Below are 23226 nucleotides of genomic sequence, written 5' to 3' on the forward strand. Positions count from 1 at the left end.
CTAATATCCTCCTTATCTGGCATCACAAAAATCTCCACACTTTATCCTTCCCACAGATTCATGATTGATCTTTTAAATTGGAGCTAAGTATCAAATAAATGAATATGTACATCAATAACAATTATTTTCTGAGGTACTTTTCAAATCTGAAGATTTTGTTTAAACTGTTTTTATTAAGTTTAGAATAATTGATAACTTTCTTTTGATAGGAGAAATGCTACAATTAATCCCAGACTAATATTGCATTTTTCTGAATACTATTATAATTTAAATTAGTTCATCTTGTATTAGTTAATACAGTTGAAACAAGTTCAGTTTCTTTTATGAGTATTAGTGGAGGTTTAGACTCTTGGGCATTAAAAAAATAATGCAAAAAAAAAAGGTGACAAAATATTTGATGGTTGATAAGGCTTAGAGTTCCTAGTTATGTTGTATATGAATTGATAAAACACCAAACTTTGGAAAGTGAGATCTTGTCAAATGGAATGGGAGCTTTAATTCTCCAACGTTGACTGAAATCAGTTAATTTTCCTGTAACATTCTTGTCTCTGCTTGAGTTACTTTGTTAATAGATTTTTTTTAAAATTGAAGCTCGGGGCAATACTTTTTACAAGTTTGAATTTTCAAATTTTATAGACAGGTAATCCAAGCCCGGGCATGAAGTTTAGGAAACCATGACCTCTGCCTTGGCTTCCTCATCCTGTCCAGTCCAGGAGCTTTATGCAGTCAGAGCTTTGTGGCATGGCAGCTTTGAGATGGCACATCTACAGTGACGGTGCTACCAACACTGCAAGTTAGATCACCTCTATCTCATGTTGGGTAAAGTATGGTTTTGAAATGCCTTGTTCTTAGTTTTAAATTGGAGAGCTTAACTAGTATCAAAAGCTGTGTTTACTCCTATGTTTTAATTATGCTTTTTGCATTTCCGTCTGGTATTGTAGGTTTCAAGTGTTTTCTTCTTGCTACTGAGGTAATAAATGCTCATTGTAAATGCCCAAACATGAGAGAAATATGAGGTATAAAACGAGCACACCCAGCAATCCCACTGTAGAAGATGCATCCTTAACCACTTTCATGCGCCAACCAGTTTCATGCACCTACCAGTTTCATGCGCCTACCAGTTTCGTGCACCAACCAGCCTGACTTTCAACTGTCAGCACCTGAGAGTCTTTGAGTGAGGATTTTGCTTGAGAGCAAATTGTGTTTGGGCCAGCTACAAGTGCTGAGGAATCAGTTGCCCTTGGGAGCCCTCAACCGTGACTGACAAGATGTGTTAGTAAATGGCACCACTTCCTTGGCTCTCAGTTGGGATAACTAAAGACAGTGTTCTAGGTCTTCCCAGCATTCTCCGGTAGGATTAAGCTTCTGTTGTCCACACTGGTAACTTGCTTGATGACAACACCCTCTAATGACTTCCCCCTCTTCCTATCTTACTTCTCTACTCCCCTACTGAGTTTTCCTGGGATTACCTCCTAAATGAACCTCTTGTACTTTTTTCTTCTGGGAGGACCTAACTTAACATACCCATCTTCCAAGGATGATGCCATAACTTCAAATTCTCATTCTTTTCATGTGAATGTGAAGAATCACTGCTGTTCTAGGGGCTTTCTCTAGGTTGGAAATTTAGCCAGAGATTCTGTCCGTTACCCTCCTGTTCATAGGAACTAAGTCTTTGGGAGCAGGGTTGTCCATTCCCTCTGGGGAGTCACTTATCAGGGTTTCTCCAGTTTGGCAATATTGACATTTGGAGCTGGGCAATACTTTGTTGTGAGGCTGTTTTCAGCTTTGTAGGATGTTTAGTAGCATCCTTGGTTTCTATCCACTAGATGTCAGGAGTATCCCTCACCGCGATTGGAACAACCAAAAATGTCTTTGAACATTGCCAAATGTCCCTGGGGGCCAGAGTTGCCCCCAGTTGAGAACAACTGAGTTAGATCAAGTGCATATGGGTGGAATATGGCAAGTTTGTTTGGGGTACTTGAAGGCTTTCTGAGCACCCAACCGGAAGGAAAACGCAGAGTGAAGATGACCTGAAAAAAACCTTCAAAGTTACCTTTTGTTTTGGAGTTACCTCTGCCCCATAAAATAAGACTAAAAGAAATATATTAGAAGAATTCTTTTATGGTAATGAGGGTTCACTGGTGGTGGTGCTTAGTTTGACAGAAGCTAATGTCTTTAGAGAGGGTGATGGCTAGCTAGTGTCCTGATGGAACGTGGGAAGATGCTACTGAGTTTCTTCAAAAAGAGGGACTCCATGAAGACCTGAGTCCTGGGTTGAAAAATCCAAGTTTTAAACTGAGTAAAAAGCCTTTTATGCTGTATAGTTATGCCTTTGTGTTCAAGTCTGTGGTTTCAAACCTCCCTGGGAAAGGAAGGGAACAAACCACTGTCAAGCATAGCTGTGGCAACAGCCTACTCTCTCATAAAGAACAAGTAAAGATTAAGTTCTTGGGGTGTCTAAGAAGTAGCTGAGCATGGCTTGATATATTTCAGAGAAATGTATTGACTAGGAGAGGCCCAATAAACTTGTACCCCAGGGCAAGCCTGGGTGGACAGGCAAAGATCTGGAAATACAGTGAGCAGCAGGAATTCCCTGAGGATTGCCTCCAGTGTTGTGCAGGTGGATAAAAAGCATTTGATGTTTTCACCTGCTGTGCTTCCAGTTTGGTGCAGTGAGAAATTCAAAACCAGAGACAGGAAGCCAAGAATTTTTTGCACAAACAAGAGTCAGTCAAATTATTTCCTAGAGCAACATAAGGGTGGGAATTGAACAAGTGTTTGACATACTTTGTTTTCACACCAGGTGTCAGAGATAAGATAAGACTGTCCAAAGTCAGAGAAAATGCTGGGGAAAAAGGGATAGATTATCATCTAGTTGATAGTTTAGAATTCCAACCCCTCCTGCCATTCAAATTCTAGTTTTCAAAAGCTTGACAATTCCTCTTATACACCCTGGGAACATATTCTAAACTTGTCTGAGCTTTACTTTTTTCTTGCTTAAAATATAACGGCAGATCACTTCTACTTTTCTTTTTTTTTAAAGAATTTTTTTAATGTTTATTTATTTTTGAGAGAGACAGAGAGAGAGCATGAGAGGCAGAGAGGCAGTGAGAGAAGGCGACACAGAGCCCAAAGCAGGCTCCAGGCTCTGAGCTGTCAGCACAGAGCCCGATGCAGGGCTCAAACTCACGGACCGCGAGATCATGACCTGAGCCGAAGTCGGACGCCCAACTGACTGAGCCACCCAGGCGCCCCTCACTTCTACTTTTCAAAGTGATGCCACCTTTTCTGGTGTTGAAAATCACAGTGGCTGACTTTATCCTCAATTTGGAATCTTGGGGGGAAGCGTAGGAGTTACTGGAATGTCAGCCTTTTATTAAAATTATTGGACTGTCATGGGAAATAAACTGCTGGAGCTTCTGTTTCACAGTCTACATCAGTGATTCTCAAAAGTGTAGTTCCAAAACCAGCAGCGTCACCATCGTCTAGAAACTAGTTAGAAATGCAGATTCTCTGGCCCATCCCATACCTGCTGATTCATAAACTCTGGAGGTGGGACTCAGCAATCTGTGTTTTAACACGTTCTCCAGGGGATTCTGGTTTACACTCAAGTTTGAGAACCACTGGTCCACGTTATGGGGGAAAAGACAAAGTGAGGATGTCTCACCGTCTAGTCACAGACTCCTGCCTAGATTCTTTTTTAATTTAATTTAATTTATTTTAATTTCATTTAATTTAATTTTCATTTCATTTCACTTTTTATTATTTTATTTTATTTTTAATTTTATTTTTAAATTCACATCCAAATTAGTTAGCATATAGTGCAACAATGATTTCAGGAGTAGATTCCTTAATGCCTCTTACCCATTTAGCCCATCCCCCCTCCCACACCCCCTCCAGTAACCCTCTGTTTGTTCTCCATATTTAAGAGTCTCTTATGTTTTGTTCCCCTCCCTGTTTTTGTATTATTTTTGTTTCCCTTCCCTTATGTTCATCTGTTCTGTGTCTTAAAGTCCTCATATGAGTGAAGTCATATGATATTTGTCTTTCTCTGACTAATTTCGCTTAGCATAATACCCTCTAGTTCCATCCACATCTTGCAAATGGCAAGATTTCATTCTTTTTGATTGCTAAGTAATACTCCATTATATATATATGTACCACATCTTCTTTATCCATTCATCCATCGATGGACATTTGGGCTGTTTCCATACTTTGGCTATTGTTGATAGTGCTGCTATAAACATTGGGGTGCGTGTGTCCCTTCGGAACAGCATTCCTGTATCCCTTGGATAAATACCTAGTAGTGTAATTGCTGGGTCATCGGGTAGTTCTATTTTTCATTTTTTGAGGAACCTCCATACTGTTTTCCAGAGTGGCTGCACCAGCTTGCATTCCCAGCAGCAATGCAAAAGAGATCCTCCTTCTCCACATCCCTGCCAACATCTGTTGTTGCCTGAGTTGTTAATGTTAGCCATTCTGACAGGTATAAGGTGGTATCTCATTGTGGTTTTGATTTTATTTCCCTGATGATGAGTGATGTTGAGCATTCTTTCATGTGTCAGTTGGCCATCTGGATGTCTTCTTTGGAGAAGTGTCTGTTCATGTCTTTTGCCCATTTCTTCACTGGATTATTTGTTTTTTGGGTGTTGAGTTTGATAAGTTCTTTATAGATTTTGGATACTAACCCTTTATCTGATACGTTGTTTGCAAATATCTTATCCCATTCTGTCAGTTGCCTTTTAGTTGCCTAGATTCTTACACTCCGGGACGGTCCTTGTTTTTACCTGGTTGCCAAGGAGGCGCTGATACCAGGCCATGTGGAAGACTGCTTCTCCCAGTAATTCTGACCTCTGTGTAGCACCTGTGACATGGACATGGGGAATGTGGGTTCCTGGGACCAGAGAGCAAGGCCTGGCTACCTTCCAGTAAAAGGCAACAGATTCATTTGTTGAAATGCCATCGCAACTGCCTGTCAAACACAACTCTGGGTGAACAGTGGTGCTGGCTTGTGGAAATATTTCCTCTGCTAACTCCCTAAAACAAATAAGAATAAGAAAAATGGTCATCTTTAATGAGTTCCAGTGATGTGCCGGGCACTGTGCTAAATTAGCCCTATGTGTGTAAACTTCACTGAATCATCACAGCTCTCTGTGGTAGGCATTTGCTGTACACTGAATGTTTGTGTCTCCTCCAAATTTGTATGTTGAGTCTATAACCAGACTCAAGGGGTTTGCTGCTTGGGGTGCATCAAATTGAACACAACCCAAGGAAATGGTGAAACCAAAGAACTTTTTGTTACTTGTTACAAGTAAAGAGATGGGAAGATAACTTGTAAAGTGCTGTCTCCCTATGGGGTTAGTACAGGCAGCTTTTGTGCAGTGTATTAGAGGTGGGGGCAGGGAGCTTGCTTAGGCACTTTGGTTCAATTATGCATGCCTAGTGTGTCAGCTTGGTGGTGCATACATCATATGTTCCAAACATGGTGGAAAGCTCTGCCCATAGGAGGAGATCTTAGCATTATAATGAGCTAAAAGTAACTTCGGACAACTGAGGGGAGCTTCTGCATAGGTCTTCAGCTCCAATTCAGCTCAAACTGACTCATGTAAAGAGCTGTCAGGTGAGACACACCTAGCAAGGGGTTATTAGGTGAAACACTTACTTGGGTGACTCTTGGCTAGAAGTGTTGCTTCCACAAAACAAGACACATTCTTTCCCTACTTTTGTCCCTTCCCCTCCTTGCTTCTGCTGATCGCTTTCAGTCCTCTTATTTGAGTAACTTTCTGTTGCATCCTAGCATGACCCACCCCCACGTGATAGTTTTGGATATGGGCCTTTAGGAGGAGGTGATGAGGTTTAAAGGAGAGAGGCCATGAGGATGGAGCCCCCATAGTGAGATTAGTGTCCTTATAAGATAGGAAAAGACCTGTGTTCACATGCTGTCTCTCCTCCATTTGAGAACACCGTGAAGAAGTGGCCATTTACAAGTCAGGAAGAAGTCCTTCCCCAGAACCTGACCATTCTGGCACCCTGATCCTGAACTCCCCGCTTCCAGAATTGTGAGAAACTACACTTCTGTTTAAGCCACCTTGTCTATGGCATTTTGTTCTGGCAGCCAGAGCTGATAAGGTACTATTATTATCCCATTTTATAAATGAGAAAACGGGTTCAAAAAGGCCACGTAGTCTGTCCTGGTAAACCCAAAAAAGTGTAGATTAGGCTATTACCTCACAGTAGATTAGTGTTATGGCCTGTGGATTCTGTCCTCTCAACCTGAAAATCCTAGATTTCCTGGTCAACTGAGGGTGTAAATTCCTGCTTTTGCTGGAACCTTAGTGATGTCTCCTCCTTGTCTCATCAAACATGCTGGACTTTGGACCTTCTTCCTCCATGATCCAGGGCTCAGTTTTCCTTGACTCCACATTCTGACTCCACAAAGCTCCCCCTCCACTTAGGGAGGAGCTATATTCCCTTGCTCAAGTTCAAATGCACTTCAGATCTCTTGCACAGGTCTCAGTTCCCTTCTTTCTTGTCCCAGCCCCACAAACACACTGTATCCTCATGACTTGAGGTGCCACACTGCACGCTTTCTGCTCTAAGAAGGCACTTTTCTCTATCTTTAAAGACTATGCAGACTTGTCTTACTTTTATCCAGTGTAAGCAGACAATTCACTTTGTCTATCCCTTAAGAGGTGGACTGTCATTTCTTTGCATGTGTGTAGTTAGTGTTTGCCTTGCTTCTCTAGTGATCTTGTCCCTTTTAAGAGCAAGGACAACGCTGGAACGCCTGAGTTTTGCCAGTCAGTGAGGCGAAAACAGAATTGTGAAGAGAAGGGCCCAATTGGATAGCTTTGTGACTGAGGAAAGGCAGATATGTGTGTGTCTGTGTTGATGGGGGTGGGGATGCTCTCTAGTGGCAGAGAGGGAACACTGCTATTCTAGATGTGTCTGTTTGTGTTGACATTCCATGTTGCACAACCTCACAGCTTGATATGTTGATCCAATAAAATCATCAAGGGAGTGAACTAAAAATACCCAGAAGATCAGTGGACAGGAGAGCCAACTGTGTGAAAGGCACCAGAAAACTCTTCTTGTCACACAAAGCATTGCTAGAAGGAAAAAAAAAAAAACAGTCAAAGAAAAAAGGTCCAGCAGGCAATAAGGTGATGGCAGGTGCTGTGAGTTTGCTTTGGGTCTCTAATGATAGGCTTTTATCCTATTAGAGCTGACTGACACAGAACTTATTAACAAATTAAGAAGTGTTCATTCCTTGAAATATTTTGGACATTATACCAACTTTTTGGGTTGTTGAAAGGACTCTATTATGTCAGGTTGGCTTGGAACCCAGGAAATGAGTTGGCACTCTTCAAAGTTAATAAAACATCATTTGTCATAAGATTTGCAGGTGTGACTCAATTCCTGCATTAAAATATACAGTAAAAGCTGAGGGCTGAGGAGCCAGCCTTTTGCCAAGCCTATTGAGTCTTGTATAACTGGCATGCACCGAGCAGTCAGGGATCTTCTGTATGCTATCTAGGTTTGACGGGTTTTGCTTGTGTGAGGATCGGTACCCTCACCCCCATGTAGTCCCGTCTCGCCAGGGGGCCGAGTGCAAGAGAACCCCTTGCTGTTTACTGTTTGCTGGTCGGAGGTTGTCCTGCTGATGCACTTTGGCATTGTGTGACTTTTGTCTTTGTGAAGATGGGATTTTATTGATTTTGTTTATTTGTCCATTTGGATAGGCTCATGGCAGTGGCAGTGGCCCCACAGTGGCCAAAAACTGAGTCTTTTTCTAGATGAAGTAGATTCCAGAGGTGACTGGAAATGCCACTGTGGAGTGCAATTGTGTTTAGTCAGAATCTCGCCTTCCCAAGCCTTTTATTGCTTACGGGATCCATCCCCACAGGGAACCGGAGCAGGCTGATGACCCCAGGATGAAGCGCTCCCACCCCAACATATCTCCTCTTTCTCTGTGTCTGAAATTCCTTTTGAAGATGATAAAGTGATCATACTTCAGGTAGAACAGCATTTTTCAATCTTTTTGGTTGTGGGGTCCCTTTACACTTATAAATTAGTGAGAACCCGAAAGAGCTTTTAAGTCGGTCGTATCTATTGATATTTATCATAAAATATAGGGGTCAGCAGACTATGGTGCATGGGCCACATCTAGCCCATGACTTTTTTTTTTTTAACGTTTATTTATTTTTGAGACAGAGAGAGACAGAGCATGAACGGGGGAGGGTCAGAGAGAGGGAGACACAGAATCCAAAGCAGGCTCCAGGCTCCGAGTTGTCAGCACAGAGCCTGATGTGGGGTTTGAACTCACGGACTGCGAGATCATGACCTGAGCCGAAGTCGGATGCTTAACCGGCTGAGCCACCCAGGTGCCCGTAGCCCATGACTTTTTTTTTTTTTTTTTTTGTAAATAAAATGCTATTGGAACAAAGCCAAGCCCATTTATTTATATGTTGTCTATGTGGCTTCAATGCTATAACAGTAGAGTTGATTAGTTGCAGCAGAGACTGTATGAACCATGGAGCCCAACATGTTTATTTGTACCTTTACAGAAAAGTTTGCATATCCCTGATACAAAACGTAAATTGAGAAATGTTTAAAATATTTATTAATTCATTAAAAAATATCAATAGTAAAACCATTACAAGAAAACATTACTTTTTTATTGAAAAAAAAGTCTATACTTTCCAAAACAAAACAAAACAAAACAAAAAAATGCTTGCTAGTGAGACTCAGAATGGCATTGTTTTATACTTTTGCAAATTTCTTTGATGTCTAGCTTAATAGGAGCAGCTGGATTCTCATCTGCCTCTGCATTTAATGTGTTGTGGTATGTTACTTTAGTTGAAGTGGGTAAAGAAAATCCAACTTGTAGAAGTATGTAGCCAGAAAAGGGAGGAGTATTTTAAATAGTCATTTCAGATATTTATGGATATTTTCTTTGACATTACAACAAATCTTGACAAGTGGTAATTTCTAGGAGGTTGCATATAGAATCTGAAACCAGAGCAGTGAAAATTTCATACTCTGTTACATTTAAATACACTGGTCTAAATTGCACTTTGAATGGATTTTATACCCATGTAAGATTTTGTAACATCATGCATTAATTATTTTGAAAATATTAGTTCACTGAGTTATTCAGATCTTCCAAATATTGACATATTTCATTTTGTATCATATCAAAATAGCACATTTGTTAATGTCACCATCAAGCTCATTAAAAGAGTCTTTAAGCTGTCAAACTCATGGTGGTGAATACAAGTTTCCCAAAATTCTAATTTTTGTTTGAAACCTCAAATTTTATAATTGACATCAAATGCTGTCAGTTGTTTTCCTTGTCGAGATATGCTCATTTCATTCATTTCCAAGAAAATGTCTGCCAAATACCCAAATCTGTATAACCATAGTTTGTCTGTCAGTCAAATAGAATGGTGTCCCATTAAAAAAAAAAAAAGACCAATTCAGCTTGCAACTCAAACAGTTGCACAAGAACATTTCCTAGAGGCATCCATTGTACTTAGTATGCAGAAGTGCCTTGCATATATTTCTCATTTATTTACACAATATATTTAATATATGTATATTCCCTGGTTGAGCTTTAGTACAATTAATGCTTTTCTATGTTTATCAAGGACATTCTTAACTAAAACTTTTTTCTTTCTTGGGAGTATGTGACAGTAAGGGGTACAATGACTAGCACAGTTTGAGGCCACTGCCTTGATATATGCTAAGGCACCATCAGTCTTACCCTCCCCTTCACTGCTTTTGTACCATCAATGTCCATGTCAACACAGTGAAGACAAATACCATCTTGCTGTGATTACAGACATAGTTTTGACTTCATGGATCCTTGAAAGTGTGTCCATGGACCACACTTTGGGAACCTGCTGAGGTAGAAGAGCAATAAATTGAATTAAATTCTGCTAGTTCTAGGAGATGCTTGTGGGTAAAGTGTTTTATGATTAAGTCATGTTAATGATTTAACATGTTGGGAAAATGTGGTATACTGTATCATATTGTTGGAATTTCCCAGTTCTCATTAGGTTGTAAAGGCTCTGAGAAGTCCTCAAGAAAATAAACATCTTTATTTTTTTAAAGATTTTGTTTTGAAGTAATCTTTACACCCAATGTGGGGCTCAAACTTACAACCCTGAGATCAAGAGTTGCATGTTCTGCTAACTGAGCCAACCAGGCACGCTGAAAATAAATATCTTTTAACTTTGGATTTCCCAAACCCATTTTGGGGAAAACATCCCTTTTCCTTTTTAAAAAAAAATTTAATTCTTTTATTTTTTGAGAGAGGGCATGTGAGCGGGGGAAGGATAGAGGGAGAGAGAGAATCTTAAGTAGGCTCCACGCCTAGTGTGGAGCCCGACACGGAGCTCAGTCTCACCACTGTGAGATCATGACCTGAGCTGAAATCAAGAGTCTGACACTCAACTGACTGAGCCACCCAGGCATCCCCCTTTTCCTTTTTTGATATATGTGAATACCTTTTGGGAAACCATGGCCTTTAGGGCATAAACATGGCTCTTGGGATCCCTCCTGAAAGCAGGCTTTGATGGACTGAGAATTGGTGTGTTAAAGGGGCTGGGGAATAGCGGGGAGCCTAGGGCCCTCAGAGACTGACTCCTGGACATAGGCCACTTCTAGGTCCTCTTCTCCTTCTTTTCTGGGCCGGGTTCCTGACAAGAAAGCCAGTGAGTCACGGGAGAGAAAGCAGTAATCCTCCTGGCTAGCTCAGGGTGCCTCCTAACCACTCCTTTTAGAAAATGCCAGCAGATCTGCATTTTTCACATTGCTGGATGGATTTTAAAGAGCTGAGCTAGGCAGAAAAGACACTGGCCTCTGCCCTGAAGGGTGCGGGTACACGGCAGGTGGTGCTTGGCAGCAAGGGGTTTGTTTCTCTCTCCAGATCCTATTGTGTTTGTGGGTCTGGAACCTCACCAGCCTGCCTGTGGTACTTAAGGTAATCGGGTGCACCTCTTTATTAATTGTGACAGGCTGGCCCTGGGAACCTCTGAGAAGGGACAGGCCCTTCCAGAAACCTTTCTCCTGGGGATTACTCTGTGCTGCCTATCCTCAGATAGAAAAATCCCCCATCTGCAGGAAAAACAAGGGTTTAGTTTTGTCCTCAGTGAAGCTGAACTTTTGGAGCTTATTCTCCAGTCTCACCTCATCCCCTCCTGATAAATACTCCCAATCAATTGATACATACATCCCTTTTAGTGGCTTCCTAAAACTGACCCAGGATCTATGCCTGCATAAATTGAAACAGATTCATGTCATGCTTTTTCCTACAGATAGTAACAAATCTTGCAATGGAAATGTGTGGCTGTTTCTCTTCAAAGTCCTTCCAGATGTTCCCCACCCACCATGCTCAGGGTGGATCCCAACACGGGGCCACAACAGGTATTTGATTCTGTCAGTCCCTGATCTGGTTGATGCTATCAATGTTGTGGTGTGATTATAGGCAATCACTTCAAGAGCTTTTTTTTTTTTTTTTTTCTTTTTTTTAAGTTTATTTAATTATTTTGAAAGGGGGGACGGGAGAGAGGGAGAGAGAGAGAGAGAGAGAATCCCAAGCAGGTTCCACACTGTCAGTGCAGAGCCTGATGTGGCCCTTGAACCCATGAACCATGAGATCATGACCTGAGCTGAAATCAAGAATCAGATGCTTAACAGACTGAGTCACTCAGGCGTCCCCAATTCAAGAGCTTTTCGTTGAGCATCCACTGTGGGCAAGATGCTCTTCTAAGGGTGTGAGTGTGGGTGAAACAGAGCCCATTGAAGTGTCCAGTGTGAGAAGGTGAGGTATTCTCAAGTGTCCTCAGTGTAGGGGAAAAGGAAGCAGGAGCCAAGGGAGGCTTGACAGATGGCCGTGGCTGGGAAGACAGGGAAGGAGCACTTTGACTCTGAAGATCCCAGGAGGCTGCCAGGAGAAGGTGGCTGACAGTGAGGGTTGGATAGAAGGCTGACAGGACAGAGTTTGTTTGAACCAAAGAATCTACTGCCTGAACAATATGCTGAAAATCACCAGGAAATAGGTCTGCTAAATTTCCTCTCATCTGTAAATTTATTCTAATCTCAACTTCCTGATGTTTTATGGGCATTTTCTTAATGTTTCTCATGCATTTGGTCTTTTGTCCCTTCTCAGTGACACACTTCTGGAATACAGAAGCTTCTATGTAGTTTTTTTTTTAAGACATCCAGCCTGGGTGTGTACACAAGCCTTCGGTAACCATTGAGGGAGAGTTGCTGACAGTGCCCTGAGCAGGCTTCCGAGGTCCCATGGTTTAGTGCTCTCTGAAAACTGACCAGTGGCCACATAAAGTGTATAGTGAAAATGGCAGGAGACCTGGGTTTTGATTCAGCTTGCTACTCCTTAGCTCTAGGCCTGGGACCATTCACGTAGATTCTCTTGTTCCTTGTTTAGTTTTCAGTGAAGTAAGGGAGTTGTCTTAAAGCCATATTTCCCAAAGTGGGCTATTGAAAACTATACGACCACCGTAGTGTGTCCAGACTGTCCTGCAGGTTATAGACTGAATCTATAATGTCTTACACATATATAATTATTTTTCCAATGTATTTAGAAGTGGTCATAACTTCTAAAATACGGGTTCATTTTGAAGTGTTACTGAGTTCATAATGGCTATTAATGGCAAACATAATAAAGAGTAATGTTTATTAAATGCTTGCCAAGTGTGAATTATAGTAAGTGCCTGTCTCAGGTTGGAATTCCAGATCTGGAGAAGAGGATTTGTGTATGGAGGGGCTTATATAGGATTTCTCTAAGAATTGGAAGAAGCAGAAGAGAGGAAAAGAAACCAAACAGGGATGTAATTCCAGGTGAAGTCCCAGCCTCAGTCTGATTGAATTGGGTGGGTGGGTGGGGGGCCTCTGGAATGTAAGTGACATCATAGATGTCATAGCTTGTCCTCACTCATGGCAAAAGAACTGGGCCTTCATACTTCTACCCTGGTCAATCTCTGGCTAAGGGCCACATTAGCAGGGTGATGGTGGTGTTGGGAGACACAAACTCCCAGGTATTTCTGGCTTTTTGAGCCTTACCACAAAGCAGTTTCAGTAGCCTTCAAACAGTTCTCTGACAAGAATTACAGGCGGTTAGAAGATAAAGGAGAAAACCCCACCCCAAACCACTCCATACCAGGAGTGGCCAGAAGCCACATGTAAGGAGACAGGTGTACAGAAACCAGCAAAGTGCTCCAAGGGGGGTCTGATGGAGTGTCATACCAGACACAGCTGGCAAGCAGTAGATCCAAGATTCAAAGCAAGAAGCCCATACTTTTACCACCATAGTGCATATTGATCACTGCTTCCCCAAATGCAACAAGCTATCATATGTGTAATGAAGAAAATTTTGGGAATAAATGGACAAGATATTGGAGGTACTATGTGGTGGTCTAACATTTGATGATGTCATGATCTCATGCCAGTGTTGTGCTCTGATTTCAAAGCAATTTCAAGGGCAATTTGGATTTCAGTTATTTTCTGTCTTAACAACCCTTCTGACTTAAGCAATTTTAATAAAAATCAAAAGATCCAGCTGCAGTTTGTTAATAGCTAAAAAAACAATGGCTAAAGGTGAAAGATTTTTAAAGGACTACACAAGGCACTTCTGTTGGCAGAATAATTGAGAGATGGCTGTTTGAGTGGGAAACAATGTAATTTGGATTCCTAATTCAGCAAAATTACTTAATTGGCAACACATGCTTCCCAATCACCAGAGAAGAACAGGAGGGTGGTTTTAATATGGGAGCGGAGCAAGATGGCAGGTTCCTAAATATGGAACAGGGAGAAGTTTTCCTTTTATTCAGTGTTAACTTCTTGTCATTACCTGTCTCATCCTTTCTGTAATCCTGTGTTCATGAGGATAGTGACTCAAAGCTCCCATCATGAGTTGCTCTGAGAATCCCATAGGCTGATAAAGAACTCTACAACTGTACCATGTCTGGTACGGTAAATTGTTGAGGGCATTCAGGGGGTCTTGACCTAGACTCACAGTGTTTCTCAATCAGGGACAGTATCCCTCCCCTCCTGAAGGGTTTTTAGAAATATATGTGTGTGTGGGGGGGAATCATTTGTTGTCACAATGAACAGGTTGTCACAAGGTGAGTGTATGTAGGCTAGTGGAATGTAGTTCCTGGGGGGCCAGTGATGCTAACCATCTTGCAGTGCACGGGATGGCCCCACTTGAGGAAGAAGTCTTACTTTAAATGCTAATGACACCAGCACTGAGAGACTCTGGGAGAAGTGATTTGAGAAAGGTAATCATCTTTAAATATGAGACACAGTGGCCTCTGAAATGACTTATACTTTTCCATATACCTGTAGAAAACCACTTACGAAATGACGGGGTTAAGCAGTTAAGGCTGCTCAGAATGGAGTTGCCCTTGTCGTTAGTAGTGAGCTCCCTGTCACTGGAGTTATTAAAGAAGAGGCCAGAAGCCTCAGGTAAGGGATATTGTTAAAGGCATACCCAGCCTGAAGGAGAGGATGGATTAGATGATCTCTGAGAGGCTTTCTATGACCAGGATTCTAGGGCTTTGCTTACTATTTATTCTCAGAATTCTGGGTGAGAATTCCAGGGAAGCCAAAGGAATTAAAACTGAAAATCATGCACACATGTGAGGTTTAGTTGGAGAGACAGGTTGGGTGTAAAGAACATGAGTTAAGATTAAGAGATGATGGAGAAGGTGCATCATAGGTTAGGAGTGAACCAGCTCTGATTCCTGTCTCTACTAACTCACTAGTGTGGTCCTGGGCTTACCACATTTTCTCTTCATCTGTCGGGTGATGGTGCTCAACTGTTCATTGCTCAGAATCTGTGATTCTATAGTTTGAGAGTAGATCATGTTCTTTGACATAATTCTACTGGAGCTTTAGATAAGTACCTTAATTGATTATTCTTATGCAATGTGTGAAATAAAAATAAGCTCCATTTTGTTTTTCTCATTCACAAGGAAAAAAGTAGGCTTAAGTAAGCTTGTATGCTAAAATACCTTAAACGTGGGAAGTATAGTAAAGTAAGTGCCATTTTGAGATTTTTCTTCTGTAACCCCTTCCTATAAATTCTAGTGCTATTGGATAAATGGGTCTCAGGAAGCTGCTTGAAGCCCTCACAGGTCCTAGATACCTTTATTTTTGGAGCCCTATGCTCCATCATATAAGACTTATTAAAATATTCTCACCTTTCCCATTAAATAAAATGTATATATAATATGTTCTTTATTTTTTTATTTTAATGTTTATTACTTATTTTTGAGAGAGAGAGAGAGAGAGAGGACAGAGCATGAGTGGGGTTGGGGGTACAGAGAGAGAGGGAGACAAAGAATCCTAAGGAGGCTTCAGGCTCTGAGCTGTCAGCACAGAGCCCGACGCGGGGCTCGAACCTATGAACTCATGAGACCCCGGGCAGAGAACTCACCTAAGTGATGCCCAGGCTCCTGACCTATGGGAAATGTCAGGTGGTAAGCAGGTGTTGTTTTAAGCCACTAAATTTGGGGTAATTTATTGTATAGCATAGAAAAGTAATATATATTGCTTGGTGGTATGCCTTTGCTCAGGCACAAGACAAGATCTTAGGTGGTTGGGTAACTAGTTGTCTTCCCTTTTCTTCTTGAGTTACTCAACTGAGTTTATACATCTATATGATTCACATTATATTTATCTCAGGAAAAGCAAGGAGACTCTGACTTGGCTTCATCATTAAAAGTCCGGCTCATCATGTACTTCATGTGTGATGGCATTTCTGTGGTGAAGCGCTTTGCATGTTTTCCTATGAAGGTAGTCCAGGATGGGTTTCATTAGGAATTGAAAAAAGCAAAGTGGATGAGAAGCCATGGCTTAAAATAAAGAAGAAGTGCCATAAGAGACCAATAATTTCTTTCCAGATAATGTTTCTAGTTCTCCTTTCCTGTTGCTGACAGTTACTCTTTGTTTGTTTTCATACAAATTCTACCAGTCAGCAGGCAGCTGGAAGTGTGTTTGGTTGCCACAAGGTTGTCTGTCTTGCTTTCTTCCTGGAGAGCTGAAAAGCTGGGAACTCACCCCGTTACTCTCCAGTTTCCAGATTTTCTAGACTCAGCATTAGGTGGAAAGAAAGCTGAGTTTTGATAGAAAAAAAAAAAATCTGAATTGTCCCTTAGAGAAATAAAATGCTTCCACAAACTGGGGCCCTGGTGGATGTGAATTGTGCAGGTGGAGGAAACTTCGTCTTGTGTCTTCCACATTGTGTTGTACTTGATTCAGGATTGTTTCATCCTGCTGAAGGTGTCTCTTTCCCTCATGACCCAGGGCCTCTTCCTAATCCCTCTCTGAAAGCCTCTTCCTTTTCATTACATGGTCATAATTATTTCTCCGTCAAGTGCATAACCTAACACCTCTCCATGCACACTGCCAAGGCTTGAAACCATAATAAGCGGAATGCTCACCTTTGAAGCCATTATTTCAATCATTACAACACAGTTTATTCCTTGAGAGGACATTAACATTTGAAAATGTGTCAACCAGAGTAAGAAATTCATCATGATCATAGACCACCTGCCAACTGATTAAAATGCAATGTTCTGATTTTCCTGGATTTTTTAGATCTGACATCAGTTTACATTTTTACATTATCTTGGTAAAGTTCCTGGTAAAGTGCTTGTGAAGGCCAGAGAAGTTTGATTTTTAAACAAGAAACTAGAAGAAAAAATGCAGTCAGAACAGGGCAAAGGGATCCCCTGGGAGCATCAGGGTTGATGGGAGAGATGCCCCCATCCCCTGCCCCTCATTGAGAAGCCATTTCCCTCCTAGCAGGACTCAAAGCTGGGATGGCTTCTGCGTTTGGGCACCTATAATTTTGAGCAAAAATGAGTCTGGTTGCTGTGCTGAATTTCTTAGAAGACTTTAATGAGATCATCTCTGCAGTTCAATTGGTAAGGAGTAAAGGACAAATATTCCACTTCTGTCTAGGAAAAAGCCACATTTCATCATTAATACAGTTGAAATTGTTAGTTGAAAACATCCAGCAAAAAAATAAAAAAGGAAAAGGGAAAGGTGGGTTTGAAAGTAAAATATAAATTCTCTGGAAGCTGGAACGTGGGGTTAATATCATGTCAACCTAGAGATTTTCTGGATGGTATTTGTCGTCAAGGTAACACTACTTCTTTCTAAAGCTCAGAGAGGAAACCAGCCAAAGAAGGTGGTGCAATTAGAGTGACCTTAACCACTCACCTTTCAGCTTCTGGAATGTATTTGAAATGGCTAATATTTTCGGTTAGGTATTTCAGTGGATCCATTTTTTCCCAGTTACTTAGTCTTCATAACAAGCCACCCAAATTTTAATGGCTTGAAACAATAATACTTATTTTGCTTCTGGATGTATAATTTGGGCAGAGCACAGTGGGGACAGTTGTGAAGTCAGCTGGAGTAGCTTGAAGGCTAGGGTTGGAAACATCTGAAGGCTCGTTTACTCACTTATCTGGGGATTAATCCTGGGAAGACTAAAACAGATGAGCTAACACAATTGGGGTTCCTTGGGTATCTTTCTATTTCTGTGTGGCTTTTCTAAGTGGTCTCTACAACATAGCGGCTTCAGGATAGCCTGACTTCTTACATGTCAACCTAGGGTTCTCAAGGTGCATGTTCTAGGAGAGAGCAAGGCCTATAGGCAACAATACTGTATTACAAATGTAAAATTTTGTTGAGAGGGTAGATCTCATGTTAAGTGTTCATACCATAATAAAATTAGAGAGAGAGAGAGTGCCAGTCAGAAACTGGCTCACCATTTACAATCCAGTCTTGGAAGACATCACTTCTGCATTCTGTTTGTTAGATGAGAGTCACTAACCTGGCCCACATCTGAGGGCAATAGAATTTGACTCCACATTTGAGGCCCTTTGATGTGTAAGCGTGCTTTGTAGTTCTGAGCATATGGGGACTGGGGTAATGAAGGGGCAGCTTCTTAGCTCAGGCAGTTAGGGACAGCTAAGTGATATCCTCTATGGAGTGTTCTCTATCCTTCTAATACAGAAGATTGTCCCCTGCCCCCTCTGACTGATCAGCCACGTGGCCTGCGATTCTCTCAATTCTCTCTACATCTACACAACGCTGTAATGCTAAATCTGTGCTGCATGTTTGTCTATCCAATTAGACTGGAAACATCCTGAGGGCAGGAACTGCAGATACACACACACACACACACACACACACACACACACACACACATACACACACATATATATGTGTGTGTGTGTATATATATATATATATATATATATATATATATATATATTTAATGTAATTTATTGTCAAATTGGCTAACATAACAGTGTGTGAAGCGTGCTCTTGGTTTTTGGGGTAGTTTCCCGTGGTTCATCACTTATATACAACACCCAGTGCTCATCCCAACAAGTGCCCTCCTCAGTGCCCACCACCCATTTTCCCTTCTCCTCCACTCCCCGCATCAACCCTCAGTTTGTTCTCTGTTTTTAAGGGTCTCTTGTGGTTTGCCTCCCTTCCTCTCTGTTTGTAACTATTTTTCCCCCTTCTCTTACCCCATGGTCTTCTATTAAGTTCCTCAAGATCCACATATGAGTGAAAACATCTTTTTGTTCCCCTCAGTTCTGAGCCTGGCACCCAGTTCAGATTTGTGAGTTGGTTAGTATCCTGACATCCTATGCTTTCTAACACCTACACAGTTATGTGAGTCAGGAACCTTTAAGTTGCAAGAGAAAGAAACCTAACCTACGCTAATGTAAGCTACATGGTCATTGACAGCACTGGAGTGCCCCATCTTTCTTTTTCCCTGCCTTCTAATGTCTCTGATTTCTGCATGTTGATTCATTCTTGGTTCAGTTCTCTTCTGTGGTATGAAGATAACTACGGGAAACTCCAGATTTATTTTCTCACATTTTCTGATTAGTCCCAAAGCAAAAAGAAAATGTGTGTTTCCTGAAAGCTCTGGCTGCAGTCCTACAGTGGCTGTGATTGGTCAGATTTGGGTTGTGGTCTCTCCTCTGAAACAATCTCTGCGGCCAGGCCTTGGGATACACTGGGTCTTGTTCTCACACTTGTGATAGAAGAATCAGCTCTGGGTGATAGCCAGCCCTACCAGACCAGAGGTCAGTGCTCACAAGGAGAACGTAGCACGTGTTTATTAAAATAGCTGACTCAGCAGTGAGGGAGGAGAGAGTGACTACAGAGACTCAGGGGTCTGAAAGGAGGAATTGTATGGCAAGAAATGAAAGGGAAAGAATCTCTTCTTTTTTTGAGTACCCAATGTATGCTATAAGCAGTAGGCTCTTTATAGATTCTGACCTCATTTGATTCCCCAACAATTCAGTAAGGCAAGTAGGATAATTTTAAGTTTAAAGAAGAGGAATCAAAGCTTGATGATGAAGGTAGGATTCAAATCCAGGATATTTGTCTTCAAAGGCCCTGTACTTTCCTCTAACCAGGGTTTCTCAACCTCCGCACTACTGGCATTTAGGACCAGGGAAATCTTTGTTGGGAGGGCTGTCTTGTGCATTGCAGGATGGTTAGCAGCGTCCCTGGCCTCTACCCATTAGATGCCAGTAGCGCTCCCCACCCAGGTTGTGACAATCAAAAATGTCCCCAGATATTGCAAAATATCTCTTTGGGGCACAAAATTGTCCCAGTTGACAACCAGTGCTCTAAACCATGCAGTTGAGCTAATTCAAAGTTGTGGTGCCTAAAAATCCATGCACCTGCAGTTGGGAAACACCACTGCAGGTCATAGCCTTACATTTTCTTGTGTTTTTGTTTGTTTTAGGAAACTTTGGCATTCACATGAGTGATTTCTCTAATCCAGTGGGAGATAGTCAATGGTTTGCCACATAAAGTAATTTTTAGTGTCATTGGTTCACAGAAATGCTTCTTTATTTGGAATGCACATCCAAGAATCAGTCTCAGAATCAGAGCTTCTAATATTAAATAAAAAGAAGAGGTGGTAAATGGGAAGGTGTTCAGTTCTGTCGGCCACAGTCTGTGTGAAATGAAGGTGGGGGTGTCTCTGTTGTAACTGTCCCCAGAGGCCATTCGCTGTGTGTACGATGGTTTGTTTCAGAGAGCAGTCGAGACGCCCTTTCTATGTGGAGAGAAGGGTTTGCAAGGCCTGGGTGGACAGAGCCGAGAGAGGAAGTTGGCACGGCCCTTGCTGACTTCATCTCTCCTGCCAGTCTGAGCTGATTTGTAAGGCTGTGTTTGGTGCCAGGGATGGGATGGGAAAGGGGAAGTAAATTCAAACAAAAAACGCCCCTGAAGTGTCTGAAAAGAGGCTTTTAGCACCATTCTTTGAGTGCTCTCAAGCAGACTGAAGGTGCAAAAATTTAAAAAGCAGCCACAATCACTTTGGAGAATGGGATAGTGTATCCAACACAGTGATATTATCACATCTATTTATTAGACAGAGGACTTCATTGTATCATAAAATAAACATGTTTCTCCTTCTAGTTCCTGCTTTGTGATGAATCTTCAAAAATGAGCTTACAAAGGAGCAGCCTGGAAACTTGGCAAAAGTTGTTTTTAGACAAGTGCTTCCAAAATATCTGGTTGAAAGGGTTTTCAGACTGTTTTCCTGGCATGCTGTGCAATTTGCAAACGATTTCTTTTTTTTTTTTTTTTTTTTTTGGTCAATTGTAGGTGGGAAGGATTGTTAAGAGTATTTGAAACTGATTTCTTACATTTATAGACAGCTATCTTCCACATTTATTAATTTCCAGCATGGGTAGCAACTGAACATTCTTGCCCTTAATCATGGAGTTCACATCTGGACCCCCAAGTGTCTTAGTGGGTCTAGTGCCAGGGTTATTACCTGCTCCTCTTCCCTCCCTTCCATTCAGGATACCTCATGGACACTTTCTAATGTCCTGGTGAATTCTAGTGGTTAAATCTTTTATCTTTAGAGTTTCATTAGAATCTCAGATTTCCTCAGAAATTAAACACTCTAAGTGACCTGAAGATGGAATTTTTTCTCCTCAGTAAAAATCTAGTTGACATTCTCCCCAGTCAAAAAATCCAGGATCAAGTTGTAAGGCTAATTTCTCATGAGTGTAAAACTGTGTAGCTTATCTCAAAAAGGTTATGTACTGTATGATTCCATTTGTATAACATTCTCAGAATGACAAAATTATAGAGATGGGGAGTAGATCAGTGGTTGCCAGGGATTAGGTAAGGGAGGAAGGGTGTGACTATAAAGGAATAACATAGGGAATTTTTTTGTGATTATGGAAGTTTTGTCTTGATAGTGGTGGTGGTTACACAGGTCTCCACATGGGGTAAAATGTCACAGGATTATATAAGGACACACCAAAAAAAGAAAGCTGATGCAACATTTGGTGAATTTCGAGGAAGGTCTGTTATCTATAATTATATGGTGCCAGTGTTGATTTCCTGGTTTTGATAACATGCTATCAATATTTAACATGTCAGGAGAAGCTGGATGGTGGGTTCACAAAACCTCTCTGTACTATTTTTACACCCTTGTGAGTCTATGTATGTATGTATGTATGTTTGTGTGTAGGCTTCATGTCCAGCATAGAGCCCGATTCAGGACTTGAACTCATGACCCTAAGATCATGGCCTGAGCAGAGATCAAGAGTTGGATGTTTAACTGAGCCACCCAGATGCCCCTAAATTATTTAAAAATAAAATGTTAAAAAAGATTCTAAAAAACCCATCTAAACTGTATGGCTTTATAGCATCTGGCATGGCAGAGAGGAGATGGCCCATAGTAGGTTAAGACATGAATGAAATGAATTACTGAACGAACAGAAGATTTTTTGCATTATATTAATGGAAGTTTAAAAGACTAATAATAATAGATGACACTTCTGATTACTTAATATGTGTCAGGGTTTGTGCTAAACATTTTAAACATTATCTCATTTAATCCTCCTAAGAATTTTATGAAAAAAAATTTTTTTTTCCTTTGAAGGTAACTTTACATATTTGGTAGAAGTATAGAAAAACAAGGGAATTATTAATGACAAAAATATCAGATTAGTAGTTAACATGGTGGGTGGGAAGACAATGCAGTTACGGGGCAGAGGTGTATGGAGACACTACAGTGGATATATAGGGGTGTTGTATCATTCTTCCTCTTTTTTTTTTTTCAGGAATCAAAAGAGAGGAACTTTCTTGACATATCCATAACTTAATTGTAATGTCAGCAATTTCTTTTTTCTTTTCATTCTTCACATTTTTTTAAAAAATTTTTTTTTTCAACGTTTATTTTATTTTTGGGACAGAGAGAGACAGAGCATGAACGGGGGAGGGACAGAGAGAGAGGGAGACACAGAATCGGAAACAGGCTCCAGGCTCCGAGCCATCAGCCCAGAGCCCGACGCGGGGCTCGAACTCACGGACCGTGAGATTGTGACCTGGCTGAAGTTGGACGCTTAACCGACTGCGCCACCCAGGTGCCCCTCGTTCTTCACATTTTAAAAATTAATTTATTTTAAATTTTATTTAAATCCAAGCTATTTAACATAGAGTGTAATAATAGTTTCAGGAGTAGAGTTTAGTGATTCATCACTTACATACAACACCCAGTGCTCATCACAACAAGTGCCCTCCTTAATCCCTGTTTAGCTCATCCCCCTACCCAACACACCTCAAACAACCCTCAGTCTGTTTTCTGTCTTTAAGAGTCTCTTATGGTTTGCCTCCCTCTCTGTTTCTGTCTTATTTTTTCTTCCTTTCCCCTGTGTTCATCAGTTTTCTTTCTTAAATTCCACATATGAGTGAAATCATATGATATTTGTCTTTCTCTGATTTATTTTGCTTAGCATAATACATTCTAGTTCCGTCCATATTGTTGCAAATGGCACATCTTTACCCATTTGTCAGTCAATGGACATTTGGGCTCCTTCCAGACTTTGGCTATTGTCGAGAGCACTGCTATGAACATTGGGGTGCATGTGCCCTTTTGAATCAGCATTTTTGTATCCTCTGGATAAATCCCTAGTAGTGCAGTTGCTGGTCTGTAGGGTAGCTCTATTTTTAATTTTTTTCTTAACGTTTTTTTTTTTTTTTATTTATTTTTGAGACAGAGAGAGACACAGCATGAACGGGGGAGGATCAGAGAGAGAGGGAGACACAGAATCGGAAGCAGGCTCCAGGCTCTGAGCCATCAGCCCAGAGCCCGACGCGGGGCTTGAACTCGCGGACCGCGATCTGAGC

General features: G+C 41.2%; 1 protein-coding gene across 6 annotated transcripts in view; it reads left to right on the forward strand.

Moving 5' to 3' along the window:
* Nucleotides 1-23226, forward strand: part of LOC132695322 (E3 ubiquitin-protein ligase RNF113A) — a 506126-nt gene that overhangs the window by 19920 nt on the left and 462980 nt on the right. For all 6 annotated transcript variants that reach the window (XR_013554665.1, XR_009617811.2, XR_013554666.1 and 3 more), the window contains exon 2: nt 637-819. The gene's annotated coding sequence lies outside the window, so the exon portion shown is untranslated. The remainder of the gene's footprint in view (nt 1-636; nt 820-23226) is intronic.

Source organism: Panthera onca, chromosome A3 (genome assembly GCF_046562875.1).
Source record: "Panthera onca isolate mPanOnc1 chromosome A3, mPanOnc1 haplotype 2, whole genome shotgun sequence".
NCBI lineage: Eukaryota > Metazoa > Chordata > Mammalia > Carnivora > Felidae > Panthera > Panthera onca.